The 16,170-nt window shown below is 41.0% G+C and overlaps 1 protein-coding gene across 1 annotated transcript in view; it reads left to right on the forward strand.

Annotated features, from left to right (window-relative positions):
* LOC103532353 (pinopsin) overlaps window positions 1-16,170 on the forward strand; it is a 90,291-nt gene that overhangs the window by 63,677 nt on the left and 10,444 nt on the right. The window lies entirely within an intron of this gene.

The following is a 16,170-nucleotide window of genomic DNA, read 5'->3' on the forward strand; positions in this document are numbered from 1 at the left end:
TTTATGAGAAGGATGTTCAAGGCTTGTCCAAATTATATTATTGGAGGCTTGAGGTAGAAGTGTTTGCAGTCAACAACATATTTCTAGATAGAAAGAAAAAATGAATGTTTTTTGTTGCTTACTGCAGTTGCTTGTGTTCTTTTGAGGACACACTGGGTGATGAATTGTATTCTGCAGAATTGCCACACATATTTTCATCTATTTAAAAGAATATTCAAATGTTTTGGGGGAGGGAGACGGGTGGATAGAGAAAAGAGGGACAAGAAGAGGAAGGTATTCCATGACTTTGAAAACAGTATAAAGGAGGAGACCATTTTCAAATACCATTTCCATGACAAATTCCCTTGAAAACAAATGATCATTGCAATTACAATTTTTGTGGACTTCTACATCCTTCCTGTTAAATACCCAGTTCAGCTTCATGCCAAAACAGATAATGAGTTTTGTCTCATGAAGCCAATTGTAACACTTCTAAAATGCCTAGATCCATTTCAAGTCCCTAGTTCTTGTAAATGGAATTTTCACAGCACAAAAGAGAACTTCTGAATGTATCTGTGTTTACAGCTTGGCCTCTAAAGTTTGATAATGTCAGATCTGGAAGTTGAAAATGTTCTGCAGTAAGAAATTTGGAAAATGTGCATAGTTATTAAAAAGCCTTATATTTTTTTATTACATTATCTGTTAGAGGCTATTCTCAATTTCATTATGTCTGTTACACTATTATAAAGCAAATAAAACCCCTTTATCCTTCTTGCTTAGCTCATGCTGAAACTTACCCTTCATACTTATAAGCACCATCATTATATTATCATGGAGCCTAGACAAAAGAAAAGTTAAATGTAAATGCAAAATATATTCCAGTTTTGCTGCAGCCTGAGACCATTCTTGGTCTGGTTCATCTAACCTGAAGTTTTTAAACAAGGAATGAATCTGCTCTTGGAGTTTAAGGGAAAGATCTCAGGCAAGCTGTGAAACATCCCTGAAATCAGAAGAAAAAATTTCTATTGCTTTCCCCAAGACCAGAACTTAATTTCCAAAGCCTAGTTTGAGCTGAAGTTGAAAAAAAAAAAAAAAAAAAAAAAAAAGAGAGAGCTCTGTGCTAAAGCTGAAGCAAAATAGAACTGTGTATTCTGCAGCACCAAGGGCTTATGAAACTGTCACGCTGCTGTGGGTGTGCTGAGGGAAAAAGCAAAGGCTCACTGTTGAGAAAATTAGCCCAAAAAATAAAGCCAGGGTGCTTGCACATCACAGGAATGTAGCAAGCTATCTAAACTCACTCTTTCCTTGCAGTAACTTCCTCTTTCAGCTACAAAGGAAATACTTCTCAATACTTAACTTGTTTCTCAGTATGGGGTTTACTTTTGATTCAGTTTATCATCTCTTCTAAGGAAAGATCGATGTGGGATGATCTGTCTACAAAGGGAAAATCTCTTAGGAGAGTTTTGAGGCAAAGCAGGATGTTTCTTAGCAGCAGTCTGAAAAGACTGCAACAATTCAGGAGCAGCATGGCAGGAAATTTGGAACGGTTTCTTAAATATCCATCCCTAGTCTCCAGTCATGTGAGAGACCAGTGTATTGGATTTCTCTCTGAACCCTGAGGATCTTTCATTTGTTTCCCACTGCCTAGTGTTCTACAGCTGCCATCACCATTTAGCAACAAAAGTGCAAGGGGGCAAAGTCACATCAGTCTTGGAGGGTGGATCATTAATTTCCAGCTGGAAGATGCTCTAAGGGTTGGCTTTTCTTCATAGTTCATGTCCTTATTGTTGCAGAAATCAAGACAAATCACTTTTGAAAAGGAGCTCGGTCAGATTTGGGGTAAATACATTTCACTGTAATAAAACCAAAATAATAGCTTATGGCTAGCATTAATCTGCAGCTCTCATCTTCTGTGCCAGTATGTATCAGCAGTTAAATAAATAAATAAACTTACCTGACACAGAGGAAAGACCTGCACTCAAAATGGGTGAAATACATCCTTCCATCTGTTCCCCCTCCTTTCAGAACAGGAACAATAGTAACACCCTTAACTGATGCATCACCCACGTTCACAGCACCTCAACTGCTCTGTAGCTGTTCTCATTCTTTTTTGTAAATTTAACACCTCAGGAAAAGCTGTCTTCTTCCCAGCACTCAGCTTTGCTGGGCTTCATGCTTAGCTGAAAATTGTCACAGGAGGCTGGTGCCTCCCAACACAGAAATTACCTGGCCTGCATTTTTCACAGTCCTGTCTTTTCAGGTGCAAGATGCCACAATAGGCTACTTATTCCTGCATTTTATAAACTCACTGAAAGCATAGTTGTCTGTGCAGAAGCTAACCTTTTTGCTTTGGGACATGCCCTGAAGATTGCAAAGAAGTCTTGGATGAATGCAGCTGGAGTCTTAGCTTCCAGATATCATAAATCAATGTAGAATACCATGGAATCGACAGCCTGACTCACCCTTCAAACTCATCCTACAGACCTCACCTTTACATTAACTCTCAGGCAGACCATGAGTCACTTTCATGGTCCAGGAACCCCAGAGAAAAAAAGTTTTGTCTTTACCATCGCCTTCTGCACTGAACTGAGGCAATAAAATACTGGGGAAACCGGTGAATTTCATGCCAGTAGCAGGTATTCTGACAGGACAGCGTGGGGCACAACTCTTCTTCTGCTCTTCTCCAGAAGGAGAGGGATGCACCAGTTAATGTTGCTGGGCTGGTAGCATCATGGGCAGCCATGAAGATTCATTGGCAGAGCAGTAAAGCAGTAAAGAGTAGAACAGTAAATTCCCTGGAAGAGGTACCTGTGGGGAAGCTGGAGGAGGCAGTAGAGAAGGAGACTCCATTTTCCCTGTTGTCTTACTGTGGATGGTTCTTTTGCCCCATCTGTGCCTAGGGCAGCCCTCTGCAAAGTGTGTGCCCCAGAAAGGAGAGCACACAGCCAAGTGCCATGGGCTGGCACAGCTACTGCCAGTTGCTGGAACAGGCTGGGTAGGGGCAGCATGCTGAGGCTTTCTGTGCATCAGTCCTTATTTTGGTTTAGTTAATGTCATTATGCAGATTTTCTGTTCCATCTTCTCTTGGTCTCTTTTATTCCCATCACAGCTCCCTGTCAAGTTCACATTGTCTCTTTTCAGACTTCTACACATACAGCCACCCCAAACAGATGTTTGACATCTTCAACCACCTTCCTTTCACTGTGATGGTGCTGACAGAAACCTGCTCTTCCATGGGCTACATGCAAGCATTAAGCATTCACCCAAGAGATATGGAACTTCCCTGTAGGCATGGGCTTGCTGTTGAGGAGATGACTGGGAGACATCTTGCTTTCATGCTTTTCATGTATTCCACAGATCAGCTCAGGAACCCTGACACAGAATAGTTTTTTGGCTGGTGTAGCTGTACTTGAGGACGTATTGCACTGGGAAGCAGGGATCATTAGCTGGGTAATGGTGTGGCTTATCTTATTAGTATCTTATCTTAACCTTATCTCACATATCAGAAGTCCATTTTTTATCAATACTGAAATCAAGGTATGAATAATGAGTGCTTTGGGGAAAGTATTGTTATGGATGAGATGCAATGAGATTGCTACAGACAGCCAAATTTAATTCAAATTAAACATGTATCACTCAAAGATCTATAGAACCAATTGCTTGGAAGCCCCTGGTCAGATTATAAGGCACAACCTTTGTTGAGGTAAAATAGCTTTGCTTCCATGCAGATCATGGGCATCCAGTTACATGATTTTGGGACTTATGTCCACACATCTTGTCACTCAGGTAGTACATGGATGGCTCCCTGGGTTTCTGAAACTCAGGGTAGCACATCTAATACTGTTTTACAAGTTGCAATTGGGAAAAAAAAGTACACTCAGCCTCTGTGATCAGCAACGTGCTATTTCTGGTGTCAGAAAGTGCCTCTGAGCAAATGTAAGGAGGGAGAGTGTGAAGGAAGGGATGTATCAGATATGAGTAAAATTCCCCGATTAGCAGATAGATTTCTACTCTCTGTCTTCTTCTGTTAAAATCATTTCACTTTCAAAAATAGAAGCTGACCCTGTCATTTACCCCAAGGATTTGGAGAAATGATGCTGAAAAGAATATACACACTTGCTTGAAAAAATAGTTAATACTGTGACCTTTCTAAATTAATCATGTGTTGGTGATAGGTGGTGGTGGTGAGGGAGAAATTAAGTAGAAAGAATTAAAAACTAAGCCAATTATTTTTGTGTGTGTGTGTGTGTGTGTGGTGGGCAATGAGATCTGAATAATAATAATAATGTACTAGAGGAGGGCCACAAGGATGATCTGGCACACCTCTCCTATGAAGACAGGCTGAGAGAAGGTTGTTCAGCCTGGGGAAGAGAAGGTTCTGGGGAAGCCTTAAAGCTGTCTTCAGGTAACCTGAAGGGGGGTTACAGGAAAGCTGGGCAGGGGCTTTTCACAAGGGCGTGTAGTGACAGGACAAGGGGTAATGGTTTTAAACTGGAAGAGGGTAGTTTAAATCTAGACATTTGGAAGAAATTCTTTAACATGAGGATGGTGAGAGAGGTTGCCCAGGGAGGATGTGGATGTCTCATCTCTGGAAGTGTTGAGGGCCAGGTTGGATGGGGCTTTGAGCATCTGGTCTAGTGGGAGGTGTCCCTGCCCATTCAGGGAGGTTGGAACTAGATGAGTTTTAAGGTCCCTTCCAACCCAAATTGTTGGAAAGAAGAGCCAAAAAGCTCTTCTGTTTCAGGGCTCCTGAGCTGCTCTAGGGCATGCATGAAAAGAAGATGACCCCACTGATCATATCCTCATCAAGACCTAGACTCATCATATGCAGCTGTGCTTCTTACAAGTGAGCACTGACTGAGGCCCAGCGTGTTGCTGCAATGGGACTGCTCACACATTGAACTGAGTATCTGGAGAAAAGGAGACTGAGGGTAGAGCTTATGACTCTCTATAACTACTTGAAAGGAGGTTGTAGTGAGGAGGCTGGTGGTCTCTTCTCCTTAGTAACAAGTGATAGGAAAAGAGGAAATGGTCTCAGGTTGTGCCAGTGCAGCTTCAGATTAGATATTAGAAGAAACTTCTTCACTGAAAGGGTAATTAAAGACTGGAATAGGCTGCCCAGGGAGGTGATTGAATCACCATTCCTGGACCTCTTTAAAAGACATGTAGATGTGGTGCTTAGGAATATAGTTTAGCACTGGACTCAGTAGAATTAGCTTAATGGTTGGACCATTGGATCTTAAAGGTCTTTTCCAACCAGAACAGGTTTATGATACTGTGAATTGTCTTCAAATTTGTCTTTGTTTTTCACACACATACACACACACACAGTTAAATAATCGCCTGGGCCCAAGGTGAGAGCCTCTATGAAGAGGCTGTGAAAAAGCAATGTTGGAGTCTGATGCGTGATAAACAAGTGTTAAGGCAGTAGGGATGTGAAATGTGCCCAGCAGGTTAGAAGTGTGAACAAAAGGGAAGTAGTTTTCATATTATTTTGCATTATCAGGAAGCCTGATAATGCACCACCCAGAGAACTGGTGTTGGCCCAGATCCCACGGAAAACACCACCCAAGCACACTGATGGTCCAAAGGACCCTGTACAACTACCACTCACCTCTCACCAGTTGAGTAGGTGGTAGATAGGCTGTTCCCCATGACAGCCCCATCTTCCATGGGCTTCCCTGCTGCCAGCAACAAGGAGCCCTTCTTTCTCTATTGATAATCTCTCTCTGCCTTTTATATGCAGTTTTCTAGCAACACTTTTCAGTCCTCCTTGATCTTCCTTTGTGGACTAAGCATTGACAAATACCATGCACTTTGGGAAACAGAGCTAAATATGATACATGACAGGCTTAAAAAACAATACTAACTTTAACATTTCCCAGCTGGCTGTATAAGAGCTGTATTTTCAACCAGTTTTCATGTGGCATTTCACCGTTTTTGGTATTTCCAACGAAAAGTAATGTTTCATTTGTAAAGCTGGAGGAATATATGGATAAGTTAATAATAATGGTTGGTTTTTTTTGTTTGTTTATTTGTTTTTGGTTTTTTAAACTTTCCCACTTGGAAAACTAGGATGTTTTAGCTGTATGAGAGCACAAAAGTGTGGATGTGGGAAGATAACCTACAATGCAGGGGTATTTCTGTCAAGCCTCATTTTATGGACCAATTGGAACACACCTATTAAGTCCTGAAAAGACTGTTTAGTTCATGCCCTTCTAGAGGCTTACCTAAAGACATTATCATAAGTTGTTGTAATTTATCATTAAAATTTGAGTATATGTTAAGACTCATGGTAAGAACAATCAGCCACTGGAATAATCTCCCCAGGGAAGTGGTGGGGTCCCCAACATTGGGCATTTTTAAGATTCAGCTTGACATGGTGCTGGAGACATCTTGTCTACAGTGTGCTTTTGCCAAGAAAGGTTGGACTCAAGGTGGTCCTTGAGGTCCCTTCCAACCTGGCATTATATGAGTCTATGATCCTATGATCCATTTTCCATCTCTTCACTGGTAGCTGAGCTAACTTGGAGTAAATAGTGGTCAACATAAAGAAGTGATTCTGTGCTACCTTCTCAGTCACCTGAAAATAGCAAGAATTTTTGGTCCAAATAGAACTGCACACCCAAGCTCTTAAGCCAGCAAAGGGCAAAGTCAAAATGATCTCATAGTGCAGCATAATACATACAAAGTACAATAGTATATTACATTTCTGAAGTGCTTTGACTTTATTTCTCTCAGCATTAAGTGTTATGACTTTTTAAAGTTGAGGGGCAGAGAGAAGAAAGGTCTCAAGGGCACCTTTGCTGCTGCCATGAAGTGTGACTGCATTTCACACAGTGAGTATAGAATTGCTTTAGGAATTTCTCTTGCAGCTCATGACAAAAAGATCAGTTCAAGCAAATAACCCAGGTGTTCAACTAGGGTCCCAAGCAGCCTCAGCCAGCCCTCATGTTGCCCCAGGTTACATCCTTGGTGCAGCCTGGCTGAGCGTGGTGACAGGAGCTCAGCTTTGTCCTGTGGGACAAAGATGGGATACTCTGTGGGGGCTGAGCTGTCTTTAAACTCACAGAAGGGTTTAGGACTGTCTGCTCTAGACCCAGGACAAAGATAGGAAGCAGGCAGCCAGGCCACCTCTCATGTGAGCAAGATATTAAATAAAACTGGAATGAAAAAACTCAAGAATGAAATAAGTGCTTGTGTTTTGGACTATATAATGACTGGCAACTTATGGAACCTTGGGAATGTAGTAATGGAAAGGACATACAGTTAAGAGATCCTTCTCTCTGGAAGGCCCAGAAAGTGAAGAACAGTAACATCTCTTCATATATGATTTAAAACAGTATATAATGTCTTCATGTCTCTACCTATATTTCGCTCTCCTCATAGCACTGGAGAAACATGGGGCTTCACAGAAGTGGGAAGAGACCTCCATATTAGACAAGGGAATTAGACAAGGTAGGAACACCTAAGGGAAAATGCAGTGAGTAGGATTTGTAGCAAAGACAGTGGGATCCTTTTGTAGTCCATATCCAGCCTGCAAAAGAAAAGAGGTGTTTCTGAAAGGAGAAAAGAGGAGACTCCACAGGGGGAGAAGCTGAGGTCAAATTTGAAGTGACAAGTAATGTAGAAAAAGAGAGAATATCAGCAGTATCGATTTAGAATGAAGAATAAATGTATTGAGAGCAGTCCTGTGGAAAAGGACTCGGTGTACTGGTGCATGAATAGGTGGACATGATCCAGTGATGTACACTTGCAGCCCAGGCCAGCTGTATCCTGGTCTGCATCAAAAAAAAAATGTGGCCAGCAGGTCGAGGGAGATGATTTTCCACCTTTGCTCTGGTGAGCCCCTACGTCGAATACTGTGTCCAGCTCTAGAGTTCTCAGCACAGGGAAGACAAGGGGCGGGTCAAGAAGAGGATCACAAAAATCATCAGAAGACTAGAAAACTTCCCTGCTGAAGAAAGGCTGAGAGAGTTAGTATTCAGCCTGGAGAAAAGAAGGCTCCGGGTACACCTTGTTGTAGCCTTTCAATATATAAAGGGGCCTTACATGAAAGACTGATAGAGACTTCTTAGCAGGGCCTGTAGTGACAGGACATGGACTATTTTAAACAGAAAGAAGGTAAATTTCTATTGGATGTAAGGGAGAACCACAGTTATTAGGTCTTTTCTTGTCTCCTCAATATCCTGACCAACTTTCAGAGGTTCAAGTCATCAATGTCCTTTAGAATAAGCCCCTAGGTGTGATGCAAATAACTATTTTGATGTATTTGGATGAGTCAGCTTTCAAAGCAAAAATACACTTGTGCCTCATCCATGCATTTTCATTGAGATGAGTTTATAAAATAAGGACCATTGCCTCAGTTGTTTCCTGACAACCTTGCAGGTGATGCTGGTCAATAGAAGGGGTCATAGTCACAGTAACTCTAGCAGAGATAGGGAATTCAAGGTTAACTGCAGTGATTGAATGACAGGAGATTGCTACCTGTTTGAAGGCTAGCAGGGAAATACTTGTAGGAAAAATTTTGACCTCTAAAATAATTGTCACTATCCAAAAGACAATAAAACAACAAAATCTTTAAGGATTCAAAGCATTTGTAAGGTTACACATCTCAGCTTTTCTGCAGTACAGGGAAAACAGCTTCAGTCAAATTGTTTGCACTTGCCTAATGTGATCAGTGTAGTTGTGCTGGGAGCTTCAGGGCACCATTTACAACCAGTTGTTTTTCATATACTTTACTCTGTAACATTAAAATTGCAGGATAGATGGAGATGGAGAAGTTCCCAGTGTCCAGAGATTACTACAGGAGGTGTGGTATATTCAGAGCAAAAAAAAGGGTGTTAGGATTCTTACATGCAAGGCCTCTTGGTATGCTGTTTGCTTTTGCAAGTATAAACCAGCAGAAACTCAACCAAAGCAATATTCCTTTCCTGTCTTCACATGTACATCTCTCTTCAGATCTGGATGGTCAAGAGAGTCTGGATGGTCAAGAGCTCAGTCAGTGTTAAGAGAAATGCAGGAAAAGAAGGATAAGGTATTAATGGCTGTTTCTCACTTGCCATTACTTCATTGTGATCTAGAATCTGGGTGCAAGCACTTGGCATTTTTTTACCTTTTCTTGTTGATTTTCAAGTTGGATATGGATACTCAAGGTCCTACAAAGGCATAGAGGATCTAGAGGTCAACTGAGCTTGTGCTGCTCTTCAAAATAGCATTGCTAAGCCACACTGAAGAGACGGTGCAGGACCTTGTGTTGCAGTTATCTCAGCTGCAACTCCAGGTCAAGGATCAGACTGCATTTTAGCCCATAGTTTAGTCTGGTTCTGATCAGGCATTAACTTAGTCTCAGAATTTCTCGTTTTAATTCTAATGCTTATGCTTTTCTAGAATATGTCCACGGGTAACTCTCCACCTGTAATTTGCTGCAATTTGCTATTTCAAAGGTGGAGGCAGGCATAGGTCAGCTGAACAAAACAGTCTCAAATGCAGTGCAACAGATTATATAGAAAAATAACCTGTTTGCTTTATTGAGACAACCAAATTCAACAGATGAAAAAGAGTTGAAAAAGAAAGTATAACTCTGGAGGTACTAGAACTTCTGATTTTCTTCTCCTGTTCGATCACTTAATAATCTCTAGTGATGTGCCCGTGGCATAATACTAAGATATTATCCAGAGCAGGATGGGTTTGTTAATGTGTTAGCTGACATTACTCCTTGGAGTTTTACTATTTCTGCCAGGTATATCTTTGCAGTCATGTATCCACCTAACAATTCAAGCAATAATCATTTCAGATCAGGTGGATGAAGAGAAAAACAAAATGAGGTTTCCTAGTCAGAGAATATTTTTCAGCATTTATGTAGCCTTATCTACACAAATATGGTTAATTGATTTAATCTGCAGTATCCTTGTAAATCAAATAATTATCTGCATCCTAGTTTTACATCAAGAGAAATTTCAGATTCAAAGGTTAGATTACTGCTCTAAATCTCATGAACTTGCATGGCAAGTCTAACTCAAATCTGCAGACCTTTATTTTATGATTTATTCGTGATGTTCTTCCTTTGGGGAAAAAAAGCTGCTGTACTCAAGGAAATAACAGTTGTCATATTATGATAAATACAACATAAAACTATACTGGGTCTGTAATTCATTAGAATAGAACCATTTTCATTATAGGCTGCATCATTTAATGCAATTAAATTAATATTTAACAGTGTCCAAAGGAAAACAAATTTAGGGTTCTTCATCTTTTGAAATAGAACATGCTGCAGAGCTTTTTTCCTCTGAAGTTTAATATAGTAACTGCTTTCAAACTAAATGTATTTGTATCCATTTTATAAACCTCTATTTCTGCTTTACTCGAAGAGCTTTTCTTCTTTGGCATTTTTCCTCATACTGGGACACTACGGACAGATCAGCTTCTGCCTCCATACTGCTAGGCTGAGCTATCCAAGTCATTTTAATTTCCTCCAGTGTCCTAGGCTCTTCATCATGGCTGATCTTCCTGGCATTCAGTGATATGGAATGTAGGAATAGTTCAAAACTGCATGAGGAAAGGAGCACACCAGATATTAAGAAACATTTCTTTACTGAGAGGGTGGTCAAACACTGGAACAGGCTTCCTAGAGAAGTGGTTGATGCCCCAAGCCTGTCGGTGTTTAAGAGGCTTATGGACAATTCCCTTAATAACATGCTTTAACTCTTGGTCAGTCCTGAAGTGGTTGGGCAGTTGGACTAGATGATAGCTTCAGGTCCCTTTCCACTGGAACTAATCAATTCTATCCTGTCTTGTCCTGTCCTATCCTCTGATGTCAAATCTAAAGACAATTACAAACATCTTCAGTACAACTGTGCTATACATAAGCTTATGATCAAAAATGGATCTATTTTATAGGGAAACAGGGAGCATAAGCTGAATTATAACTTACCAAAGGCCTCTACCTATAACTGGATACTTCGACAGTCCAAAGTTTTTTCTGGATTTTTTTTTTAATTATTTTGTTTTTGTCTGAAATAAGAAAGACATTGTAGAAGAATTAAAATTCCATCCCAAAAGAAATTCTGATTTCTCAGCCTAATGAGTTCTGTAGTTGAATTACTTACACATATATATAAAAAAACCTGCTACTAAAACACAGTAACAAATCAAACCACCCTTGGTAATTTCTAATTGTCTTGGGTAAAATCAGTACCTAATTGGCTGCAAACGAAGATAAAGATTAAAAACTAGAAAGATTTGGTTCCCATTCCTTACACCTACCACCTGGCTCACTGCAGCTTACTGCCTGAAAAGAAGAGTGAGCTCTGTAAGAGGAGCCTACATCCAGCAGCAAGGTACATAGCTGGAAATTCAAAGGTTCTTCCAGCATTCCCATGTCAGAGCACCTCCAGTATGTTGGATACAGCAACTGATGAGAGATAATTTGGACAACAGAAGCTGTAGCAACAGGGCAGGTAGTACAGGAGTCAGGGGGAAGGGAGGGCTCCTAAGACTTTGGTTTTTTGGCAAGAGGCAGAGTGAAAGTGCTGAGGAAGACTCAGCAGATGAAATGTCCAAGAGCTGCTGAAGTTTTTTCTTTGTGTGTGCTAGCAGAATGTAAGACAGTGACCCACCCTCAAGCAAAAAGACCCTGAGTAATTCACAAGAGAAGATAGCCAGTGGTGGTGTACTACAAAAATAACCTCATGAAAATAAAGCTTTGGATTTCCTTGTGCCTCAGCCTAAGTGAAACTCTGTAAGCAATATCTGGAAGTACTGTTTTCCATAAATGTGCATTGCAAACATAGCCAAGGATAGGCAGCTACCAACAGAAGAAAAAAAAAAAAAAGAACACAGTAAGATTATATTATATTTCTGTAAGTATTTATTAATGTACTCTAGTCATAGCAGAATATGGGCAGGAATATATCACCATAGACCTGTCACAGTCAGCTGGAGTTTTTGTTTTAATTATTGTGGTCTGAGCCAGAGTCCATGGAAGAATTTAAAAGAACAAACTGTGTAGGCAGAACAGCATACTGAATATGACTAAATAAACACATACATTTTTCAAATGTCAAAATACTTCTATTGTTACGCTTTGAACTTTCAGCAAAAATGGGAGTTATTTCAAAATGATCTGGAATCACTCATCCTATATTACAGAAGTAATAGACACTTCATTTCTTCTCAGTAAGTAAAATGTTACCGTAGGGACTGGTAAATTTACTGCTGCCTCTGTCAGTCAGGATCAGTCAATCATGTTGCAAACCCCTAAACAATTCTGACTTCATGAAATGTGAATAAGAAATGGAGGCAGGATCCATTTTGTTGCTGTTTGCTGAAGTTCTTTGCCTGTTTTTGTCCCCCACACTGCTTCAGGAAACACTTTTCCTGAAAGAGTTTCTTTTAAGTAGTAGAAATTAACTTTACATGATACCCCTTTTCATAGAATCATAGAACCATAGAATCCTTGGGGTTGGAAGGGACCTCGAAAGATCATGTAGTCCAACCCCCCCTGCCAGAGCAGGGCCACCTAGAGTACCTCGCATAGGAACGTGTCCAGGCGGGTTTTGAATGTCTCCAGTGAAGGAGACTCCACAACCCCCCTGGGCAGCCTGTTCCAGGGCTCTGTCACCCTTACAGTAAACAAATTTTTTCGAATATTCAACTTGAACCTCCTATGCTCCAATTTACACCCACTACCCCTTGTCCTATCATTGGTCACCACTGAGAAAAGCCTAACTCCATCTCCCTGACACTCACCCCTTACATATTTGAAAACATTGATGAGGTCACCCCTCAGTCTCCTTTTCTCCAAACTAAAGAGACCCAGCTCCCTCAGCCTTTCCTCATAAGGGAGATGTTCCACTCCCTTAATCATCTTAGTAGCTCTGCGCTGGACTCTTTCAAGCACTTCCCTGTCCTTCTTGAACTGAGGGGCCCAGAACTGGACACAATACTCCAGGTGTGGCCTCACCAATGCAGAATAGAGGGGGAGGAGAACCTCTCTTGACCTACTAACCACACCCTTTCTAATGCACCCCAGGATGCCATTGGCCTTCTTGGCCACAAGGGCACATTGCTGGCTCATGGTCATCCTCTTGTCTACCAGGACCCCCAGGTCTCTTTCACCTACACTGCTCTCCAGCAGGTCAGCCCCCAACCTATACTGGGACATCGTGTTGTTCTTCCCCAGATGCAAAACTCTACACTCCCCCTTGTTGAATTTCATCATGTTTCTCCCTGCCCAACTCTCCAGCCTGTCCAAGTCTCTCTGAATGGCAGCACAGCCTTCTGGTGTGTCAGCCACTCCTCCCAGCTTAGTGTCATCAGCAAACTTGCTGAGGGTACATTCTATACCCTCATCCAAGTCGTTGATGAAGATATTGAACAACACCGGTCCCAGTACCGACCCCTGAGGGACTCCACTAGTCACACACCTCCAACCAGATTCTTTTGCATACTGTATATGTTTTAGGAGCTCTCTTTAAGGCCAGGAAAGAGCTTGTGTGAGATAAATATGACAATTGGTCTATTTTCTTCCTGCAGTGATAAACCCCAATGAAAGCAAAAGTGGTGTCTTAAATCAATGTGCATTGAAGACATAGAAGTATTGTTAATATTATTCTTTCACGTACACAAGCAAGCTCTTTGAAATTCAGCAGTTGTTCTGGTTGCTTTGAAGTAGGGGTAAAGAAAAATTTCTCTCAGTTTCTTTGTCTAAAATAACTAACCTGGGTTTACTATCCCTGCAGTTTTGATCTCTGCTCGCTTTATATGAGAGAGCATATTTCATGAGGGGTTATCTAAAAAGAGTACCTTTACATGATCAAGGATGATCTGAGTAGTATGCTACAGCTATGAAAATAAGGTAATATTTCTCAGACATTAGTATGTGCTCTTTTGTTTCTGCCTTTGCTGCTCCTTTACCATGAAACAACTTTGTTAGTATTATTTTGGTAACAGTTTATTGATTTCTTCTCATCTCTACTGTTCTTGGGATACTCCAGCTGCTCATTGAAATGCCTAATGGCCTGATAGCTCCATTCATCCCTATGCATTTGTGAAATCTAAATGAGGTCCATCAGATAGCTTATAATTTCATTTGGGTAGAAAAAAAAAATAACTAAAAGTAACTGGAAAACAATGCAACACCTTTCAAGAGCAGTATTATTAGGGAATTAAAATAATGTTGCTTGAGCCAGTAGGAAGAATCAGCTAATTCTGCTGTCCTCTTTTCTGAAAGAGTAGGCTCAGAAACAGGCCCTGAGGAGAATATTTGCCTTTTGCTCCTGGTCATCTGTCCTCCTTGTGTTTAGGATGTAGCACCTTGCATAAGCCTTGTGGCTCACACCTCATAGGCAGCAAGGCTTGGCCTAGAGGTAGACCTCATATGCTTCTGGTTTGCACAAGAGCCAGAGGTCATGCTTCTTGCCTTAACTTCCCATAAATTCTTCCTGCTGTCCCTGTCTTAATCCATGGTGTAGATGCTGAACATGAGGAACACCACCTTGTCTACAAAAGATCAGACAAGTCATGTGTCACAAACTTCAGTTTTCTGAAGGCATGTTCACGTTATGTTTCCTTGAACTGTTGAAAGAACTAGGAAACTATGCTTAAAAGACAGAAAGCAGAACAAAACAAAGCAAAAACAAAACCAAAAAACCTTCTACTTTTTTAGACAAGAATCCAGAAAACCCCAGAAAACCTCTTCTGGAAATTTTCCTCTAGGACCTCACCTGAATGGGGTAGCACCGGGATTTTAACTGGCACCCCTACATGCCTCAGCAGTCCAGGACTGAGGGTGGAAAAAATCAACAGTTCAGAAGGTGGGCCAGCAATATTATTTTAATCAAGAAGCTCAGTCATAGTCAGACAACTGTCTGGAAGCAAAGTAATTAACAGCAGCTGACACAGCCTGGAGTCAGCACTAATAACAATTTTCCCCTCTGGATGCTCCTATAAAATCAAGGCAGCTGTGATGTTTATTGCTTGCCCTCCCAAACCCCTCAGGGTTTCTGGAGTCCTCTCAAAAGTGCATAAGGAGTTGCTGTGAGAGTAATTATCCCTTATCTGTCAGCATCCTGTAACCAAGAGGGTATTCAGTTCATATTTGTCTGTGCACAGAAACAGGTCACCAGAAGAAATGGGTTTTCTTTCAGTTATCATAGAGAGGACTAGAAGCACATGGAGGAGGTTGGTGAGAGTGTAGCCATATAACCCCATTAGTCTTTTCTCAGTTTAATTTGTGGGATTCATGTGTTTACAAAGAAGCTGAGCCTCAGTAGAACTCAATTACTCTTCTTAACTCTACCTTTATTCTTCATTTTAAGATCACATCCCAGCACACTAAGCCTGACAGCAGCCAGATGAGCACCAACAGATGAGTTGAGTTGCTCTCCAAATGTGCAGAAAAAAATCAGAAAACAAACAGCCAAAACCAATTAAGAGACTATCAGGAAAAAGCAGCAGTGCTGCCTTTGTGTCTGGTATGGTTCATCTTTCTCACTGTTTCCTCCTTCTTCCTTGATGTGCCTCATCATTCCTTGTTTCTTTTCTTTCCTTCTCCTGGGCCCCTTTCTTGACTTCTGTAATTTTAAAGAATTCAGTAATCATACCAGGTATGTCTCCCTCTGTGATTTTTCACAAACTACTCATGCTGCCAGAACTGTGGTGGCTATTCTGCCTCCAGTGAAAAACCCCATTATATTACAGCATTAGTTACTTCCCTGTCATTTTATATATTCATGTAGTTTTTCCAACAAACTTACCAAGAGTTTACTTGAACATTAGCATCTTTTTAGGAAAAAAGAAATAATGGCAAGCACTTCTAACTTGCCTTGGGTATCAAGTCATGAAGTTCAGGGGACAGACTGTACTTAAAAATATGCACTTCTGTGGAAGTGGTTTTAGCACTGGAAGAAAGTAGACCCTAATCATTAAAAACAAGGCAAGACGCAAGTACTGAGTGGATATTGGTAGGTTTTGGGTGCAGCAGATAAATCCATGCTGTTCTGCTGAAACAATCAAATTACCCATTTGTTACCCTGGAAAGATCAAGATGATAGGAGAGTTAGAACTGAAGTCCAACCAAACCACAACTGCTAGTGGTGTGTTCATACTGATGCAGTAACCCCACACTGAGCCACTGCTTAGTCATTGCTACAGGTTCAGTTCCCTAAAGAAGAAGGTGGTGGGTGCAAT

This window comes from Calypte anna, chromosome 1 (assembly GCF_003957555.1).
Source record: "Calypte anna isolate BGI_N300 chromosome 1, bCalAnn1_v1.p, whole genome shotgun sequence".
In the NCBI taxonomy this organism is placed as follows: Eukaryota; Metazoa; Chordata; class Aves; order Apodiformes; family Trochilidae; genus Calypte; species Calypte anna.